Raw genomic sequence first — 20,889 nt, forward strand, 5'->3', positions numbered from 1 at the left:
AAAACAGAAGAAACCATATAAGCATTGAATCACCGAAGCGTTGGACCATATAAGCGTTGGACCACAGAAGCGTTGGACCATAGAAAGGTTGGACCATATAAGCGTTGGACCATATAAGCGTTGGACCACAGAAGTGTTGGACCATACAAGCGTTGGACCATACAAGCGCTGGACCATACAAGCGCTGGACCATACAAGCGCTGGACCATAGAAGCGCTGGACCATAGAAGAGTTGGACCATAGAAGAGTTGGTCCATAGAAGAGTTGGACCATAGAAGAGTTGGTCCATAGAAGAGTTGGACCATAGAAGAGTTGGACCATAGAAGAGTTGGTCCATAGAAGAGTTGGACCATAGAAGAGTTGGACCATAGAAGAGTTGGCCATATATAAACGTTGGACCATAGAAGCGTTGGCCATAGAAGTGTTGGACCAGAGAAGCGTTGGACCATAGAAGTGTTTCAAGTCTTGTATTTTGAGGATTGCATTAATTTGCATCAATGCAACATAAATGATAGCTGGAAAGAATGCAAACATTTTATCACTTAGCTATGAAGGGTGGGTGATTTTTGATATTTCTAATCAATAAGAAATAAACTTATTAGTCAGTGATTGCTGAAATTCTGCTATGTTTTGACTTCATCATTTGTATTCTACTCACTGGTAAAATTAGATAATGACTGAAGGGTAAAGATTGAAGAGATAATACAAAAGAGAAAAATGAATGACACTCACAAAATGCGGTCAAACATTTGTCACTTTCTTGACCTATGAATTGTTGGTTAGTAGAAGTGTGAAAATGTTATTACTAATGCTTTGAAATTCAATGAAAAAGAAAGCGGTCACTAGGGAGCGCTGTGAGGGTCACAGTAAGGCTGTGTGCACATGATGCAGATTTGGTGCAGAATTTTCTGCATAAAATCTGCACTAAATCTGCATCTCCTGGCAGAATCCGCAGGTGCGTTTTTTATGCAGATTTTACCAATGGATTTCTATTATGGAGGGGTGCAGAAACGCTGCAGAACTGCACAAAAGAAGTGACATGCACTTCTTTGAAATCTGCAGCGTTTCTGCGCAGATTTTTCTGCACAGCTTTTTTTTTTTCACATTGATTTACATTGTACTGTAAATCACAGTGCAGTTCTGCAGCGTTTCTGCTGCAGAAAAATCTGCTGCAGTTCTGCACTAAATCTGCATCGTGTGCACATACCCTTAAAATTGAAAGCAAAAGGTCCACCGCAGCTCCAGCCGTTAACCTTCTGGGAGGATACAAAATGCAGTAAAGAATAGTAAAAACGGTCCTAGGAGCGCTGGAAATGAGACCAAAACAAGGATTTTAGTGTTGAACCACAACGCGTTTCAACGGTTAAACCGTCTTCATCAGGTGGAAGTTTATTAACCCCTTCAAGTCGCGGCCCTTTTTCGTTTTTGCGTTTTCATTTTTCACTTCCCTCCTTCCCAGAGCCATAACTTTTTTATTTTTCCGTCAATATGGTCATGTGAGGGCTTATTTTTTGCGGGACGAGTTGTACTTTTGAACGACATCATTGGTTTTACCATGTCTTTTACTGGAAAACGGGGAAAAAATTCCAAGTGCGGTGAAATTGCAAAAAAAGTGCAATCCCACACTTGTTTTTTGTTTGGCTTTTTTGCTAGGTTCATTAAATGGTAAAACTGACCTGCCATTGTGATTCTCTAGGTCATTACAAGTTCATAGACATGGAACATGTTTAGGTTATTTTTTATCCAAGTGGTGAAAAAAAATTCAAAACTTTGCTTAAAAAAAAAAAAAAAAAAAAAAGTGCCATTTTCCGATACCTGAAGCGTCTTCATTTTTCGTGATCTGGGGTCAGGTGAGGGCTTATTTTTTGCGTGCCGAGCTGACGTTTTTAATGATACCATTTCGGTGCAGATACGTTCTTTTGATCGCCCGTTATTGCATTTTAATGCAATGTCGCGGCGACCAAAAAAATGTAATTCTGGCGTTTCGGATTTTTTTCTCGCTACGCTGTTTAGCGATCAGGTTAATGCTTTTTTTTTTATTGATAGATCGGGCGATTCTGAACGCGGCGATACCAAATACGTGTAGTTTTTTTTTTTTTTTAATTGTTTTATTTAGGATGGGGCGAAAGGGGGGTGATTTAAACTTTCATATTTTTTTTATATTTTTTTCATATTTTTAAAAACATTTTTTTTTTTTACTTGTGCCATGCTTCAATAGCCTCCATAGGAGGCTAGCAGCTGGCATAGCCTGATCGCTGCTATGTAGCTGAAATGCAGGTGTGCTGTGAGCGCCGACCACGGGGGGCGCTCACAGCAGGCCGGCATCAGTAACCATAGAGGTCTCAAGGACCTCTATGGTTACCTTCCTGATGCATCGCCGACCCCCGATCATGTGACGGGGTCGGCGATGACATCATTTCCGGCCGCCCGGCCGCAAGCGCCGGTTAAATGCCGCTGTCTGCGTTTGACAGTGGCATTTAACAGGTTAATAGTGGCGGGTGAATAGCGATTTCACCTGCCGCTATTGCGCGCACATGTCAGCTGTGCAAAACAGCTGACATGTCGCGACTTTGATGTGGGCTCACCGCCGGAGCCCACATCAAAGGGGGAGACACGACATGCGCCGTACTAGTACGGGGCATGTCGTGAAGGGGTTAAAGGAGAGCAGGAAGGGGTATTTAAACAAATGGCAACCAATAAAATTCACAGTCAGCAGGTCACATGATAAGAACAAGTCACATGATAAAATAGTAAGGTCACATGGTAAAAACACAATGGGAACAAAACTATGTACGGTATATATAAAAAAAATTAAATAAAGCCCCTAGACCTGATTAAAATATAAAACATGGTAAAAAGCAGAAATAAGACAACATATAATAAAATGACACAATAAAAACGATTAAAAACAGAGAGATCACTCGTTAACCCTTTCAATAGTAAGATTTAACCCTTCAGGCGCCAGAGTCCCCAACTTAAAAATCCAGAAACTTTCCCTATTAATCAAGTTCCCATTCCGATCAGATACATTTTCTGGTATAAAATCTATAATCGTTAGTTTAAGAGATTCTACATTTTTTTGGTGCTGGGTTAAAAAAATGCTTTGAGGCTATGCAACATAAAACCATTCCTAATATTTTGGCGATGCTTGTTCAGTCTTGCGTGCATGGTCTGTATAGTCCGTCCAACATATTGGAGCCCACATCCGCATTCTATTAGATATACTACAAATGAGGATTGACAGTTAACATGGTAGTTGATTCTGTAATTAATATTAGTAGTATTGGATGTGAATTCTTTAACACCATTTTTGATGGAGTTACAACACAGACATTTTGCAGATCTGCAAGCAAAACAGCCGGGATTTTTTGTTAGCTGGGTTGCGGATGTGGCACTGGGGCTAATAATTGTATTGCTGGGTGCAACTTGGTTGCGGAGTGTGCGATTCCGCCTATAAATTATTCTGGGGGTGGGTAGGGATGTGACCTGAGAATATCGGGTCACCTTCCAATATGAACCAATATTTTTTCAAAAGTCTTTGGATAGTAGCATGAGATTGATTAAAAGTTGTAACCAGGCTCCACTTGGCAAATTCAGAGGTCACGGATTTAGCACCCCTACTAGTTTTACTTTTAGTTTTCTGTATACATTCATATTGGGACAATATTCCTGTTTTAGAAAGGGCGTCTTGAACCAGTTTTTTAGGGTAGCCTTTTTGTAAAAAACGTTGCTCTAAGACTTTGGCCTCTTCAAAAAAATCCTTGTCTCTTGTGCAATTTTTTCTTATGCGCCAATACTGCCCATACAGGATGTTACGAATCCATTTGGGAAGGTGTCCACTATTAAAATTCAAGTAACTATTCACATCCACCTTTTTAAAGTGTGTAGTGGTGGAGAAACAGCCCTCAGTGTCAACAAGTACCATTAGATCTAAAAATTGAATTGAGGAGCGTGAGAAATTAGCTGTGAACGTAAGACCCCAAGAATTAGAGTTGAGACTGTGAACAAATTCAAGGGCTTCCAATTCAGTGCCTGTCCAAATTAAAAAGAGATCGTCTATGAAGCGACGATAAAAAACAAGCTTACCAGCAGCCAGACGGGACTGCGCGATGAGGACAGACTCAAAAGCCCCCATAAACAGATTTGCGTAACTAGGGGAGAATCTCGTCCCCATCGCGCAGCCCTTTATCTAGCTCTTAGCCCTACCAGCCAGGAACAGATCTCTTAGCTCTATCACCCAGGGACAGTGCTTTTAGCCCTACTACCCAGGGACATCGCTCTTTGCCCTACTACCCAGAGACAGCGCTCTTAGCTTTACTACCCAGAGACAGCGTTCTTAGCCCTACTACCCAGGGACAGCGCCCTTAGCCCTAGTACCCAGGGACAGCGCTCTTAGCGTGCACAATGGGCGTGCGCTAGCGATGTGCCGTCATTTGAGTGACGGACCCGAGACGCTGGCTGCAGCGTTTCCGGGTCCATCACTGCTAGCGCAGATGGAGCTAGCAGACACTTGCGCTAGCAGCAGCCAGTTAGCGTATGTGCTGAACGGGCTGCTGCTAACGCAATGTGACCCTAGCCTTAGCCCTACTACCCAGAGACAGCACTCTTAACCCTACTACCCAGGGACAGCGTGTGCTTAGCCCTACTACCAAGGGACATCACTCTTATCCCTACTACCCATGGACCTCGCTCTTAGCCCTACTACCCAGAAACAGCGATCTTAACCTTCCTACCAGGGACAGCGCTCTACTACCCAGGGACAGCGCTCTCAACTCTACTACCCAGAGACAGCACTCTTAGCTCTACTACCCAGGGACAGCGCTCTTAACTCTACTACCCAGAGACAGCGCTCTTAGCTCTACTACCCAGGGACAGTGCTCTTAGCTCTACTACTCATGGAAAGCGATCTTAGCTCTACTACCCAGGGACAGCGCTCTTAGCTCTACTACCCAGGGACAGCGCTCTTAGCTCTACTACCCAGGGAAAGCGCTCTTAGCTCTACTTCCCAGGGACAGCGCTCTTAGCTCTACTACCCAGGGACAGCGCTCTTAACTCTACTACCCAGGGACAGCGCTCTTAGCTCTACTACCCAGGGACAGCGCTCTTAGCTCTACTACCCAGGGACAGCGCTCTTAGCTCTACTACCCAGGGACAGCGCTCTTAGCTCTACTACCCAGGGACAGCGCTCTTAGCTCTACTACCCAGGGACAGCGTGTGCTTAGCCCTACTACCAAGGGACAGCGCTCTTAGTCCTACTACACAGGGACAGAGCTCTTATCCCTACTACCCAGGGACATGACTTTTATCCCTACTACCCATGGACATCGTTCTTAGCCCTACTACCCAGAAACAGTGCTCTTTACCCTACTACCCTGGGACAGCGTGTGCTTACCCTACTACCCAGGGACATCACTCTTATCCCTACTACCCAGGGAAAGCGCTTTTAGCCCTACTACCCAGAGAAAGTGCTATTAACTCTACTACCCATGGACCTCGCTCTTAGCCCTACTACCCAGAGACAGCGTTCTTAACCGTACTACCCAGGGGCAGCGCTCTTAGCTCTACTACCCAGGGACAGCGCTCTTAGCTCTACTACCAAGAGACAGCTCTCTTAGCTCTACTACCCAGGGACAGCACTCTTAACCCAACTACCCAGGGACAGCACTCTTAGTCGTTCTACACAGGGACAGAGCTCTTATCCCTACTACCCATGGACATCGTTCTTAGCCCTACTACCCAGAAACAGCGCTCTTAACCCTACTACCCAGGGACAGCGTATGCTTAGCCCTACTACCCAGGGACAGCGCTCTTAGCTCTACTACCCAGGGACAGCGCTCTTAGCTCTACTACCCAGGGACAGTGCTCTTAGCTCTACTACCCATGGACCTCGCTCTTAGCCCTACTACCCAGACAGCGCTCTTAAACCTACTACCCAGGGACAGCGCTCTTAGCTCTACTACCCATGGACAGCGCTCTTAGCTCTACTACCCAGAGACAGCGCTCTTAGCTCTACTACCCAGGGACAGTGCTCTTAGCTCTACTACCCAGGGAAAGCGGTCTTAGCTCTACTACCCAGGGACAGCGCTCTTACCTCTACTACCCAGGGACAGCGCTCTTACCTCTACTACCCAGGGACAGCACTCTTAGCTCTACTACCCAGGGACAGTGCTCTTAGCTCTACTACCCAGGGACAGCGCTCTTAGCTCTACTACCCAGGGACAGCGCTCTTAGCTCTACTACCCAGGGACAGCGCTTTTAGACCTACTACCCAGAGTCAGTGCTCTTAACCCTACTACCCAGGGACCTCGCTCTTAGCCCTAATACCCAGAGACAGTGCTCTTAACCCTACTACCCAAGGACAGCACTCTTAGCTCTACTACCCAAGGACAGCGCTCTTAGCCCAACTACTCAGAGACAGCGCTCTTAACCCTACTACCCAGGGACAGCACTCTTAGGGTATGTGTCCACGTTCAGGATTGCATCAGGATTTGGTCAGGATTTTTCATCAGTATTTGGAAGCCAAAACCAGGAGTGGAACAATTAGAGGAAAAATATAATAGAAACACGTCACCACTTCTGTATTTATCACCCACTCCTGGTTTTGGCTTACAAATACTGATGAAAAATCCTGACCAAATCCTGATGCAATCCTGAACGTGGACACATACCCTTAGGGTACCGTCACACTATATGATTTACCTACGATCACGACCAGCGATACAACCTGGCCGTGATCGTAGGTAAGTCGTAGTGTGGTCGCTGGGGAGCTGTCACACAGACAGCTCTCCAGCGACCAACGATGCCGAGGTCCCCGGGTAACCAGGGTAAACATCGGGTTACTAAGCGCAGGGCCGCGCTTAGTAACCCGATGTTTACCCTGGTTACCAGCGTAAAAAAAACCAAACAGCACATACTTACATTCCGGTGTCTGTCCCTTGCCGTCTGCTTCCCGCACTCACTGACTGCCGGCCGTAAAGTGAAAGCACAGCACAGCGGTGACATCACCGCTGTGCTCTGCTTTCACTTTACGGCCGGCAGTCACTGAGTGCGGGAAGCAGACGGCAAGGGACCTGACGGACACCGGAATGTAAGTATGTACTGTTTGTTTTTTTTTTACATTTACGCTGGTAACCAGGGTAAACATCGGGTTGCTAAGCGCGGTCCTGCGCTTAGTAACCTGATGTTTACCCTGGTTACCAGCGAACGCATCGCTAGATCGGTGTCACGCACACCGATCTAGCGATGATAGCGGGAGATCCAGCGACGAAAGAAAGTTCCAAACGATCTGCTACGACGTACGATTCGCAGCAGGATCCCTGATCGCTGCTTCGTGTCAGACACAGCGATATCGTATGGATATCGCTGGAACGTCACGAATCGTACCGTCGTAGCGATCGAAATGGCACTGTGTGACGGTACCCTTAGTCCTACTACTCAGGGACAGCGCTTTTAGCCCTACTACACAGGGACAGCGCTTTTAGCCCTACTACCCAGGGACAGCGCTTTTAGCCCTACTACCCAGGGACAGCGCTTTTAGCCCTACTACCCAGGGACATCGCTCTTATCCCTACTACCCAGGGACAGTGCTCTTATCCCTACTACCCAGGGACAGTGCTCTAAGCCCTACTACTCAGGGATAGTGCTTTTAGAGCTGTAGGTGGTCCTACATAGTGAATGCAGCCAATAACTGAGACCAGCATCTCAGCTCATCTCAGGCAGTGAAGCTATTGGCTGCTGAGCTGTCAATGTGATATTAGCGCTACAGACAATCACATACAGCTTGAGCAGTGGCAGACACTAGGTGCTGGACCCGGGGAAGGTGAGCTAAGCAGAGATTGTTTTCCGAAACTGGAAACCCGCTATAAACCATATAGGGTTATAAATGAACTAGATGGTAGCCCGATTCTAACGCATCGGGTATTCTACAATATGTATGTAGTTTATTTATGAAGATTTTAGAAAAATTCATTGAATTCACAGGATGCGGCAAACCGCGACCAATTAGCGAAGCGTGCTTCAAATCCCGCGCCAATTCGCGGCCGGACTGCGCCTGTTGCTGATTGTTCGCGGCCGGCCACGTAGTATATAACAGCCAACATAGTAAATAGCACAGCCACGTAGTATATTGCACAGCCACGTAGTATATAGCACAGCCCATGGAGTATATAGCACAGACACAAAGTATATAACACAGCCCACGGAGTGTATAACAGCCCACATAGCATATAACACAGCCACGTATTTTATAACAGCCTACGTAGCATATATAACAGCTCACGTAGTATATAACAGCCCACACACGCAGTATATAACACAGCCCACGTAGTGTATAACACAGCCCACATAGTGTATAACACAGCCCACGTAGTGTATAACAGCCAACGTAGTGTATAACACAGCCCACGTAGTATATAGCACAGCCCACGTAGTATATAGCACAGCCCACGTAGTATATAGCACAGCCCACGTAGTATATAGCACAGCCCATGTAGTATATAGCACAGCCCACGTAGTATATAACAGCCCACGTAGTATATAACAGCCCATGTAGTGTATAACACAGCCACATAGTATATAGCACAGCCCACATAGTATGTTGCACAGCCCACGTAGTATATTGCACAGCCCACGTAGTATATTGCACAGCCCACGTAGTATATTGCACAGCCCACGTAGTATATTGCACAGCCCACGTAGTATATTGCACAGCCCACGTAGTATATTGCACAGCCCACGTAGTATATTGCACAGCCCACGTAGTATATTGCATAGCCCACAAAGTATATTGCACAGCCCACGTAGTATATTGCACAGCCCACGTAGTATATAGCAATGTGAGCATTATATCCCTGTTAAAAAAAAAAAGAATTAAAATAAAAATAGTGATATACTCACCTTCCGTCGGCCCCTCGGATCCAGAACAGGCCTTTCCCGCTCCTCGCGACACCCCGGTGACCGCTCCATGCATTGCGGTCTCGCGAGATGATGACGTAGATCATCTCCCGAAATCTCAATGCATGGAGCGGTCACCGGGGCGTCGCGAGGAGTGGGAAAGGCCTGTTCTCGATCTGAGGGGCCGACGGAGGGTGAGTATATAAGTATTTTTTTACTTTTTTAAAATTATTTTTAACATTAGATCTTTTTACTATTGATGCTGCATAGGCAGCATCAATAGTAAAAAGTTAGTCACACAGGGTTAATGGCAGCGTTAACGGAGTGCGTTACACCGTGGCCCGTTAACGCTGCCATTAACTCTGTGTGAGCCTGGCAGCCGCGACCGGTCAGCGACGCGGGATTTCCGGGACAGACAAACAGACGGAAGTGACCCTTAGACAATTATATAGTAGATGACAGAAGGTTATACTGATTTTTTCCCTCACAAAATTACGGTGTATTTCAGTCTGCTCAGCTACAATTGCTCTGTAACATTGCCTACTGATTAGACACCATGATCAACATGTCAGGTTTTCTAGAAAGCAGTAAGTGTAACACTGTAAAAAAAAAAAAAACATCTTACATAGTAACATAGTTAGTAAGGCCGAAAAAAGACATTTGTCCATCCAGTTCAGCCTATATTCCATCATAATAAATCCCCAGATCTACATCCTTCTACAGAACCTAATAATTGTATGATACAATATTGTTCTGCTCCAGGAAGACATCCAGGCCTCTCTTGAACCCCTCGACTGAGTTCGCCATCACCACCTCCTCAGGCAAGCAATTCCAGATTCTCACTGCCCTAACAGTAAAGAATCCTCTTCTATGTTGGTGGAAAAACCTTCTCTCCTCCAGACGCAAAGAATGCCCCCTTGTGCCCGTCACCTTCCTTGGTATAAACAGATCCTCAGCGAGATATTTGTATTGTCCCCTTATATACTTATACATGGTTATTAGATCGCCCCTCAGTCGTCTTTTTTCTAGACTAAATAATCCTAATTTCGCTAATCTATCTGGGTATTGTAGTTCTCCCATCCCCTTTATTAATTTTGTTGCCCTCCTTTGTACTCTCTCTAGTTCCATTATATCCTTCATGAGCACCGGTGCCCAAAACTGGACACAGTACTCCATGTGCGGTCTAACTAGGGATTTGTACAGAGGCAGTATAATGCTCTCATCATGTGTATCCAGACCTCTTTTAATGCACCCCATGATCCTGTTTGCCTTGGCAGCTGCTGCCTGGCACTGGCTGCTCCAGGTAAGTTTATCATTAACTAGGATCCCCAAGTCCTTCTCCCTGTCAGATTTACCCAGTGGTTTCCCATTCAGTGTGTAATGGTGATATTGATTCCTTCTTCCCATGTGTATAACCTTACATTTATCATTGTTAAACCTCATCTGCCACCTTTCAGCCCAAGTTTCCAACTTATCCAGATCCATCTGTAGCAGAATACTATCTTCTCTTGTATTAACTGCTTTACATAGTTTTGTATCATCTGCAAATATCGATATTTTACTGTGTAAACCTTCTACCAGATCATTAATGAATATGTTGAAGAGAACAGGTCCCAATACCGACCCCTGCGGTACCCCACTGGTCACAGCGACCCAGTTAGAGACTATACCATTTATAACCACCCTCTGCTTTCTATCACTAAGACAGTTACTAACCCATTTACACACATTTCCCCCCAGACCAAGCATTCTCATTTTGTGTACCAACCTCTTGTGCGGCACGGTATCAAACGCTTTGGAAAAATCGAGATATACCCCATCCAATGACTCACCGTGGTCCAGCCTATAGCTTACCTCTTCATAAAAACTGATTAGATTGGTTTGACAGGAGCGATTTCTCATAAACCCATGCTGATATGGAGTTAAACAGTTAGGCTATGTTCACACCTTGCGTCGGGTCCCTGCGGGTTCTCCCGCAGCGGATTTGATAAATCTGCAGGGCAAAACAACTGCGGTTCTCCCTGCAGATTTATCGCGGTTTGTTCCGCGTTTTCCGCTGCGGGTTTCCGCCTATACTATTGATGCTGCATATGCAGCAATATGCAGCATCAATAGTAATGTTAAAAATAATAAAAATTGGTTATACTCACCCTCTGATGTCCGGATCTCCTGGGCGCTGCACCCGGCGGTCCGGTTCCTAAGATGCTGTGGGAGAAGGACCCTTCGTGACGTCACGGTCATGTGACCGCGACGTCACCGCAGGTCCTGGTCGCACAGCAACTCTGACCGGACGGCCGCGTGCAGCGCCCAGGAGCTCCGGACATCAGAGGGTGAGTATAACCAGATTTTTTATTTTTTAATCCCAAATATGGTTCCCAGGGCCTGGAGGAGAGTCTCCTCTCCTCCACCCCGGGTACCACCCGCACATTATCTGCTTACTTCCCGCAACGTGGGCACAGCACCATGCGGGAAGTAAGCGGTTCAATGTATTCCTATGGGTGCAGAATCGCAGCGATTCTGCACAAAGAAGTGACATGCTGCGGGTTGTAAACCGCTGCGTTCCCGCGCGGTTTTTCCCGCAGCATGTGCACAGCGGTTTGCGGTTTCCATAGGGTTTACATGTTACTGTAAACGCTATGGAAACTGCTGCGGACCCGCAGCATCAAAATCGCGGCGGTTCCGCGGTAAAAACCGCTAAGTGTGAATATAGCCTTATTCTCATTGAGATAATCCAGAATAACATCCCTCAGAAACCCTTCAAATATTTTACCAACAATAGAGGTTAGACTTACTGGCCTATAATTTCCAGGTTCACTTTTAGAGCCCTTTTTGAATATTGGCACCACATTTGCTATGCGCCAGTCCTGCGGAACAGATCCTGTCGATATATATAAACATTTTTTATTCTGTAATGCTAAGTAGAGGTTTTTTCCACAAGGTGCTGACGTGTACTTTTACATGCACATGCCAAATAGAGATGAGTGACTCGTATAAAGAGAAAACGAACAGACGTTTTATGACTAAAAGTAGCAAACTCAAGTTTCTGTTTCTGGGAAAGACAATTTCCTACCTTGTCAGGTAAAAATAACAATGCTTGTTTGGCTGTCATGGCAACAGCTATTTGTTGTGCCATATATTTCCTCAGGTGCTGAGTTTTCTGACGTATCTCACATATGAAGACATGAAAAGTTAAAATCACAGAATAATCTGTAGAGAGAGCCATCTACGCAACACCTGAATTCCAGATCGGGAGGAACAATAAAAAGTGCAAACGTAAAGGGGAAAAAAAAGTGGTGACATATACGTGTAGTCTTTCTTTTACGTTTTTAGCAAATTTGTATTCCAAGAAAACAAGACATTGTGAGTCCAGTGCACAAATACAACCCCTGGCAAAAATTATGGAATCACCGGCCTTGGAGGATGTTCATTCAGTTTAGTTTTGTAGAAAAAAAGCAGATCACAGACATGGCACAAAACTAAAGTCATTTCAAATTGCAACTTTCTGGCTTTAAGAAACACTAAAAGAAATCAAGAACAAAAAATGTGGTAGTCAGTAATGGTTACTTTTTTTAACCCCTTTACCCCCAAGGGTGGTTTGCACGTTAATGACCAGGCCAATTTTTACAATTCTGACCACTGTCCCTTTATGAGGTTATAACTCCGAAACGCTTCAACGGATCCTGGTGATTCTGACATTGTTTTCTCGTGACATATTGTACTTCATGATAGTGGTAAAATTTCTTTGATAGTACCTGCGTTTATTTGTGAAAAAAACGGAAATTTGGCGAAAATTTTGAAAATTTCGCAATTTTCAAACTTTGAATTTTTATGCAATTAAATCACAGAGATATGTCACACAAAATACTTAATAAGTAACATTTCCCACATGTCTCCTTTACATCAGCATAATTTTGGAACCAATTTTTTTTTTTGTTAGGGAGTTATAAGGGTTAAAAGTTGACCAGCAATTTCTCATTTTTACAACACCATTTTTTTTTTAGGGACCACGTCTCATTTGAAGTCATTTTGAGGGGGTCTATATGATAGAAAATGCCCAAGTGTGACACCATTCTAAAAACTGCACCCCTCAAGGTGCTCAAAACCACATTCAAGAAGTTTATTAACCCTTCAGGTGTTTAATAGGAATTTTTGGAATGTTTAAATAAAAATGAACATTTAACTTTTTTACACAAAAAATTTACTTCAGCTCCAATTTGTTTTATTTTACCAAGGGTAACAGGAGAAATTGGACCCAAAAAGTTGTTGTCCAATTTGTCCTGAGTACGCTGATACCCCATATGTGGCAGTAAACCACTGTTTGGGCGCATGGGAGAGCTCGGAAGGGAAGGAGCGCTATTTGACTTTTCAATGCAAAATTGACAGGAATTGAGATGGGACGCCATGTTGCGTTTGGAGAGCCACTGATGTGCCTAAACATTGAAACCCCCCACAAGTGACACCATTTTGGAAAGTAGACCCCCTAAGGAACTTATCTGGATGTGTGGTGAGCACTTTGACCCACCAAGTGCTTCACAGAAGTTTATAATGCAGAACCGTAAAAATAAAAAATCATATTTTTTCACAAAAATTATATTTTTGCCCCCAATTTTTTATTTTTCCAAGGGTAAGAGAAGAAATTGGACCTCAAAAGTTGTTGTCCAATTTGTCCTGAGTACGCTGATACCCCATATGTGGCAGTAAACCACTGTTTGGGCGCATGGGAGAGCTCGGAAGGGAAGGAGCGCAGTTTGACTTTTCAATGCAAAATTGACAGAAATTGAGATGGGACGCCATGTTGCGTTTGGAGAGCCACTGATGTGCCTAAACATTGAAACCCCCACAAGTGACACCATTTTGGAAAGTAGACCCCCTAAGGAACTTATCTAGAGGTGTGGTGAGCACTTTGACCCACCAAGTGCTTCACAGAAGTTTATAATGCAGAACCGTAAAAATAAAAAATCATATTTTTTCACAAAAATTATATTTTTGCCCCCAATTTTTTATTTTTCCAAGGGTAAGAGAAGAAATTGGACCTCAAAAGTTGTTGTCCAATTTGTCCCGAGTACGCTAATACCCCATATGTGGCAGTAAACCACTGTTTGGGCGCATGGGAGAGCTCGGAAGGGAAGGAGCGCCGTTTGACTTTTCAATGCAAAATTGACAGGAATTGAGATGGGACGCCATGTTGCGTTTGGAGAGCCACTGATGTGCCTAAACATTGAAACCCCCCACAAGTGACACTATTTTGGAAAGTAGACCCCCTAAGGAACTTATCTGGATGTGTGGTGAGCACTTTGACCCACCAAGGGCTTCACAGAAGTTTATAATGCAGAGCCATAAAAATAAAACAAAATTTTTTTCCCACAAAAATTATTTTTTAGCCCCCAGTTTTGTATTTTCCCTAGGGTAACAGGAGAAATTGGACCCCAAAAGTTGTCCAATTTGTCCTGAGTACGCTGATACCCCATATGTGGGGGGGAACCACCGTTTGGGCGCATGGGAGGGTTCGGAAGGGAAGGAGCGCCATTTGGAATGCAGACTTAGATAGAATGGTCTGCAGGCGTCACATTGCGTTTGCAGAGCCCCTAATGTACCTAAACAGTAGAAACCCCCCACAAGTGACACCATTTTGGAAAGTAGACCCCCTAAGGAACTCATCTTGATGTGTTGTGAGAGCTTTGAACCCCCAAGTATTTCACTACAGTTTATAACGCAGAGCCATGCAAATAAAAAATATTTTTTTTTCCACAAAAATTATATTTTAGCCCCCAGTTTTGTATTTTTCCAAGGTTAGCAGGAGAAATTGGACCCTAAATGTTGTTGTCCAATTTGTCCTGAGTACGCTGATACCCGATATGTGGGAGGGAACCACCGTTTGGGCGCATGGGAGGGCTCGGAAGGGAAGGAGCATCATTTGGAATGCAGACTTAGATGGATTGGTCTGCAGGCGTCACATTGCGTTTGCAGAGCCCCTAATGTACCTAAACAGTAGAAACCCCCCACAAGTGACCCCATATTGGAAACTAGACCCCTCAATGAACTTATCTAGATGTGTTGTGAGAACTTTGAACCCCCAAGTGTTTCACTACAGTTTATAACGCAGAGCCGTGAAAATAAAAAATCTTTTTGTTTTCCCACAAAAATTATTTTTTAGCCCCCAGTTTTGTATTTTCCCAAGGGTAACAGGAGAAATTGGTCCACAAAAGTTGTTGTCCAATTTGTCCTGAGTACGCTGATACCCCATATGTTGGGGTAAACCCCTGTTTGGGCACACAGGAGAGCTCGGAAGGGAAGGAGCACTGTTTTACTTTTTCAACGCAGAATTGGCTGGAATTGAGATCGGACGCCATGTCGTGTTTGGAGAGCCCCTGATGTGCCGAAACAGTGGAAACCCCCCAATTATAACTGAAACCCTAATCTAAACACACCCCTAACCCTAATTCCAACGGTAACCCTAACCACACCTCTAACCCTGACACACCCCTAACCCTAATCCCAACCCTATTCCCAACTGTAAATGTAATCTAAACCCTAACCCTAACTTTAGCCCCAACCCTAACTGTAGCCCCAACCCTAACCCTAACCCTAGCCCTAACCCTAGCCCTAACCCTAGCCCTAACCCTAGCCCTAACCCTAGCCCTAACCCTAGCCCTAACCCTAGCCCTAGCCCTAGCCCTAACCCTAGCCCTAACCCTAGCCCTAACCCTAGCCCTAATGGGAAAATGGAAATAAATACATTTTTTTTTATTTTTCCCTAACTAAGGGGGTGATGAAGGGGGGTTTGATTTACTTTTATAGCGAGTTTTTTAGCGGATTTTTATGATTGGCAGCCGTCACACACTGAAAGACCCTTTTTATTGCAAAAAATATTTTTTGCAATACCACATTTTGAGAGCTATAATTTTTCCATATTTTGGTCCACAGAGTCATGTGAGGTCTTGTTTTTTGCGGGACGAGTTGACGTTTTTATTGAAAACATTTTTGGGCACGTGACATTTTTTGATCGCTTTTTATTCCGATTTTTGTGAGGAAGAATGACCAAAAGCCAGCTATTCATGAATTTCTATTGGGGGAGGCGTTTATACCGTTCCGCGTTTGGTAAAATTGATAAATCAGTTTTATTCTTCGGGTCAGTACGATTACAGCGATACCTCATTTATATCATTTTTTTATGGTTTGGTGCTTTTATACGATAAAAACTATTTTACAGAAAAAATAATTATTTTTGCATCGCTTTATTCTCAGGACTATAACTTTTTTATTTTTTTGCTGATGATGCTGTATGGCGGCTCTTTTTTTGCGGGACAATATGACGCTTTCAGCGGTACCATGGTTATTTATATCTGTCCTTTTGATCGCGTGTTATTCCACTTTTTGTTCGGCGGTATGATAATAAAGCGTTGTTTTTTGCCTCGTTTTTTTTTTTTTTTTCTTACGGTGTTTACTGAAGGGGTTAACTAGTGGGACAGTTTTATAGGTCGGGTCGTTACGGACGCGGCGATACTAAATATGTGTACTTTTATTGTTTTTTTTTTTTTTATTTAGATGGAGAAATGTATTTATGGGAATAATATATATATATTTTTTTTCATTATTTTGGAATATTTTTTTTTATTTTTTTTTACACATTTGGAAATTTTTTTTTTAACTTTTTTACTTTGTCCCAGGGGGGGACATCACAGATCAGTGATCTGACAGTTTGCACAGCACTCTGTCAGATCACTGATCTGACATGCAGCGCTGCAGCCTTCACAGTGCCTGCTCTAAGCAGGCTCTGTGAAGCCACCTCCCTCCCTGCAGGACCCGGATCCGCGGCCATCTTGGATCCAGGGCTCGAGCAGGGAGGGAGGTGAGGAGACCCTCGCAGCAACGCGATCACATCGCGTTGCTGCGGGGGGCTCAGGGAAGCCCGCAGGGAGCCCCCTCCCTGCACGGTGCTTCCCTGCACCGCCGGCACATCGCGATCATCTTTGATCGCGGTGTGCCAGGGGTTAATGTGCCGGGGGCGGTCCGTGACCGCTCCTGGCACATAGTGCCGGATGTCAGCTGCGATAAGCAGCTGACACCCGGCCGCGATCGGCCGCGCTCCCCCCGTGAGCGCGGCCGATCGGCTATGACGTACTATCCCGTCCAGGGTCAGATAAGCCCAGGGCACCTCGACGGGATAGTACGTCTAAGGTCACAGAGGGGTTAACCAAACATAGAGGAAAAATTATGAAATCACTCAATTCTGAGGAAAAAATTATGGAATCACCCTGTAAAACCACATTCAAGAAGTTTATTAACCCTTTACGTGCTTCACAGGAACTGAAACAATGTGGAAGGAAAAAAATGAACATTTAACTTTTTTTTGCAAACAGAACCATTTTTTTTTATTTTCACATGTGTAAAAACAGAAATGTAACCATAAATTTTGTTATGCAATTTCTCCTGAATATGCCAATACCCCATATGTGGGGGTAAACCACTTTTTGGGCGCACTGCAGAGCTTGGAAGTGAAGGAGCGCCGTTTTACTTTTTCAATGTAGAATTGGCTGGAATTGAGATTGGATGCCATGTCGCGTTTGGAGAGCCCCTGATGTACCTAAACAGTGGAAACCCCCCACAAGTGACCCCATTTTGTAAACTAGACCCCTTAAGGAACTTATCTAGATGTGTGGTGAGCACTTTAAACCCCCAAGTGCTTCACAGAAGTTTATAACGTAGAGTCGTGAAAATAAAAAAATCGCATTTGTTTACACAAAAATGATCTTTTCGCCCACAAATTCTTATTTTCACAAGGGTAACAGGAGAAATTAGACCACAAAAGTTGTGCAATTTCTCCTGAGTACGTCAATACCCCATATGTGGGGGTAAACCACTGTTTGGGCGCACCGCAGAACTTGGAAGAGAAGGAGTGCCATTTTACTTTTTCAATGTAGAATTGGCTGGAATTGAGATCGGACGCCATGTCGCGTTTGGAGAGCCCCTGGTGTGCCTAAACAGTAGAAACCCTCAACAAGTGACCCCATTTTGGAAACTAGACCCCCCATGGAACTTATCTAGATGTGTGGTGAGAACCTTGAATGCCCAAGTGCTTCACAGAAGTTTAGAATGCAGAGTCATGAAAATAAAAAATATTTTTTTTTTCCACAAAAAAGATTTTGTAGCCCTTTAGCCCTTAAGTTTTTATTTTCACAAGGGTAACAGGAGAAATTGGACCACTAAAGTTGTTGTCCAATTTATCCCGAGTACGCTGATGCCCCATATGTGGGTGTAAACCACTGTTTGGGCGCACGGCAGAGCTCAGAAGGGAGGGAGCACCATTTGACTTTTTGAGCGCAAAATTGGCTGTCGTGTTTGGAGACCCCCTGATGTACCTAAACAGTGGAAACCCCCCAATTCTAACTCCAACCCTAACCCCAACACACCCCTAACCCTAATCCCAATCCGATCCATAATCCTAATCACAACCCTAACGATAATCACAACCCTTACCCCAAAACAACCCTAATGTCAACCCTAACCATAACCCTAATCAAACCCCTAAATCCAACACACCCCTAATCCTAATCTCAACCCTAACCTCAAACCTAACCCTAATCCCAACCCTAACCTTAACCCTAATCCCAAACCTTTCCCTAATCCCAAGCGTAACCCTAATGCCAACCCTAATCCAAACCCTAACACTAATTCCAACTCTAACCCTAACTTTAGCCGCAACCCTAGCCCTAACTTTAGCTGCAACCCTAGCCCTAACTTTAGCCCCAACACTAGCCCTAACCCTAAATTTAGCCCCAACCCTAACCCTAACTTTAGCTCCAACCCTAACCTTAGCCCTAACTTTAGCCCCAACCCTAACCCTAGCCCTAAGGCTACTTTCACACTTGCATCGTTTGGCATCCGTCGCAATCCGTCGTTTTGGACAAAAAACGGATCCTGCAAATGTGCCCGTAGGATGCGTTTTTTGCCCATAGACTTGTATTGCCGACGGATCACGACGTGCACTGGATCAGTTGTGTTTTGGCGGACCGTCGGCACAAAAAATCGTTCAATGTAACGTTTTTTTGTACGTCGCGTCCGCCATTTCCGACCGCGCATGCGTGGCCGTAACTCTGCTCCCTCCTCCCCAGGACATAGATTGGGCAGCGGATGCGTTGAAAAACTGCATCCGCTGCCCACGTTGTGCACAATTTTCACAACGTGCGTCGGTATGTCGGGCCGACGCATTGCGACGGCCCCGTACCGACGCAAGTGTGAAAGAAGCCTAACCCTAAATTTAGCCCGAAACCTAACCCTATATTTAGCCCCAACCCTAAATCTAGCCCTAACCTTAACCCTAGCCCTAACACTAGCCCTAACCCTAGTTCCAACTGCTTTCTCCTGCCGGCTGGCAGATGGCGACAGATGGCGGGCGCACTGCGCATGCGCCCGCCATTTTGTTTCCCAAAGAAGACGCCGGCGGGCAGGAGAGGACGCAGAGGACCCAGGGACACCGGTAAGTATAATAGGGTCCCCGAATCCCCCTATTTCTGTGTCCTCTGATGTGCGATCACATCAGAGGACAAAGAATTACACACCACTTTTTTTTTTTGCGATCGTCGGTAAACAGTTAATTACCGGCGATCGCAAAACAGGGGTCGGTATAACCGACCCCGATCATGTTCTTTGGGGTCTCGGCTACCCCCGGCAGCCGAGACCCCAAAGATCCTGCCGGTGTCGGCCGGTGGGCGCACTGCGCCCGCCATTTTTTTGCCGGAAAAAGATGGCGGCGCCCATCGGGAGCCACGAGGAGCAGCGGGGGAGACAGCCGAGACCCCCGAATCATGTTTTCTGGGGTCTCGGCTACCCCCGGCAGCCGAGACCCAGGAGAAAATTGGACTCTGGGGGGCGCTATTTACTTTTTCCACAGCGCCGTTAATTAACGGTGCTGTGGTTTAAGTACCCTTAACTGCCGCCGTTAAAAGGCGTATCGGCGGTCGTTAAGGGGTTAAAGCACTATGTCTCCAAAACAGGAAATGAACAACAAAACAAATGAGGATCGAATGGGTGGAAACTGGAGTCAACGTCTGTGACCGAACTGTAAGAAACCGCCTAAAGGAAATGGGATTTACATACAGAAAAGCTAAGCGCAAGCCATCATGAACACCTAAACAGAAAAAGACAAGGTTACAATGGGCTAGGGAAAAGCAATCGTGGACTGTGGATGACTGGATGAAAGTCATATTCAGTGATGAATCGCGAATCTGCATTGGGCAAGGCTTTTTGGAAGTGCATTGAACAGCAAGGTGAATTGCTGCTGAGGGGAAGAAAAAAAAATCTCTTTAAATCTTCAGCTTAGCGAATGAGCTGAGTGTGACCTGAGAGTAAAGGTACCGTCACACTGGACGATATCGCTAGCGATCCGTGACGTTGCAGCATCCTGGCTAGCGATATCGTCCAGTGTGACAGGCAGCAGCGATCAGGCCCCTGCTGTGATGTCGCTGGTCGGGGAAGAAAGGCCAGAACTTTATTTCGTCAATGGCTCTCCCGCTGACATCGCTGAATCGGCGTGTGTGACGCCGATTCAGCGATGTCTTCGCTGGTAACCAGGATAAACATCGGGTTACTAAGCGCAGGGCCGCGCTTAGTAACCCGATGTTTACCCTGGTTACCATCGTTAAAGTAAAAAAACAACCACTACATACTTACCTACCGCTGTCTGTCCCCGGCGCTCTGCTTCTCTGCACTCCTCCTGCACTGGCTGTGAGCGCCGGGCAGCCGGAAAGCAGAGCGGTGACGTCACCGCTCTGCTTTCCGGCCGCTATGCTCACAGCCAGAGCAGAGAAGTAGAGCGCCGAGGACAGACAGCGGTAGCTAAGTATGTAGTGGTTGTTTTTTTACTTTAATGATGGTAACCAGGGTAAACATCGGGTTACTAAGCGCGGCCCTGCGCTTAGTAACCCGATGTTTACCCTGGTTACCGGCATCGTTGGTCGCTGGAGAGCTGTCTGTGTGACAGCTCTCCAGCGACCAAAC

At 45.4% G+C, this 20,889-nt stretch overlaps 1 protein-coding gene across 2 annotated transcripts in view; it reads right to left on the reverse strand.

The window, feature by feature from the left end:
* The window catches only part of PIBF1 (progesterone immunomodulatory binding factor 1), a 378,979-nt gene that overhangs the window by 49,754 nt on the left and 308,336 nt on the right, over nt 1-20,889 (reverse strand). The gene's annotated exons all lie outside the window — the stretch shown is intronic.

Source organism: Ranitomeya imitator, chromosome 3 (genome assembly GCF_032444005.1).
Source record: "Ranitomeya imitator isolate aRanImi1 chromosome 3, aRanImi1.pri, whole genome shotgun sequence".
Classification (NCBI taxonomy): domain Eukaryota; kingdom Metazoa; phylum Chordata; class Amphibia; order Anura; family Dendrobatidae; genus Ranitomeya; species Ranitomeya imitator.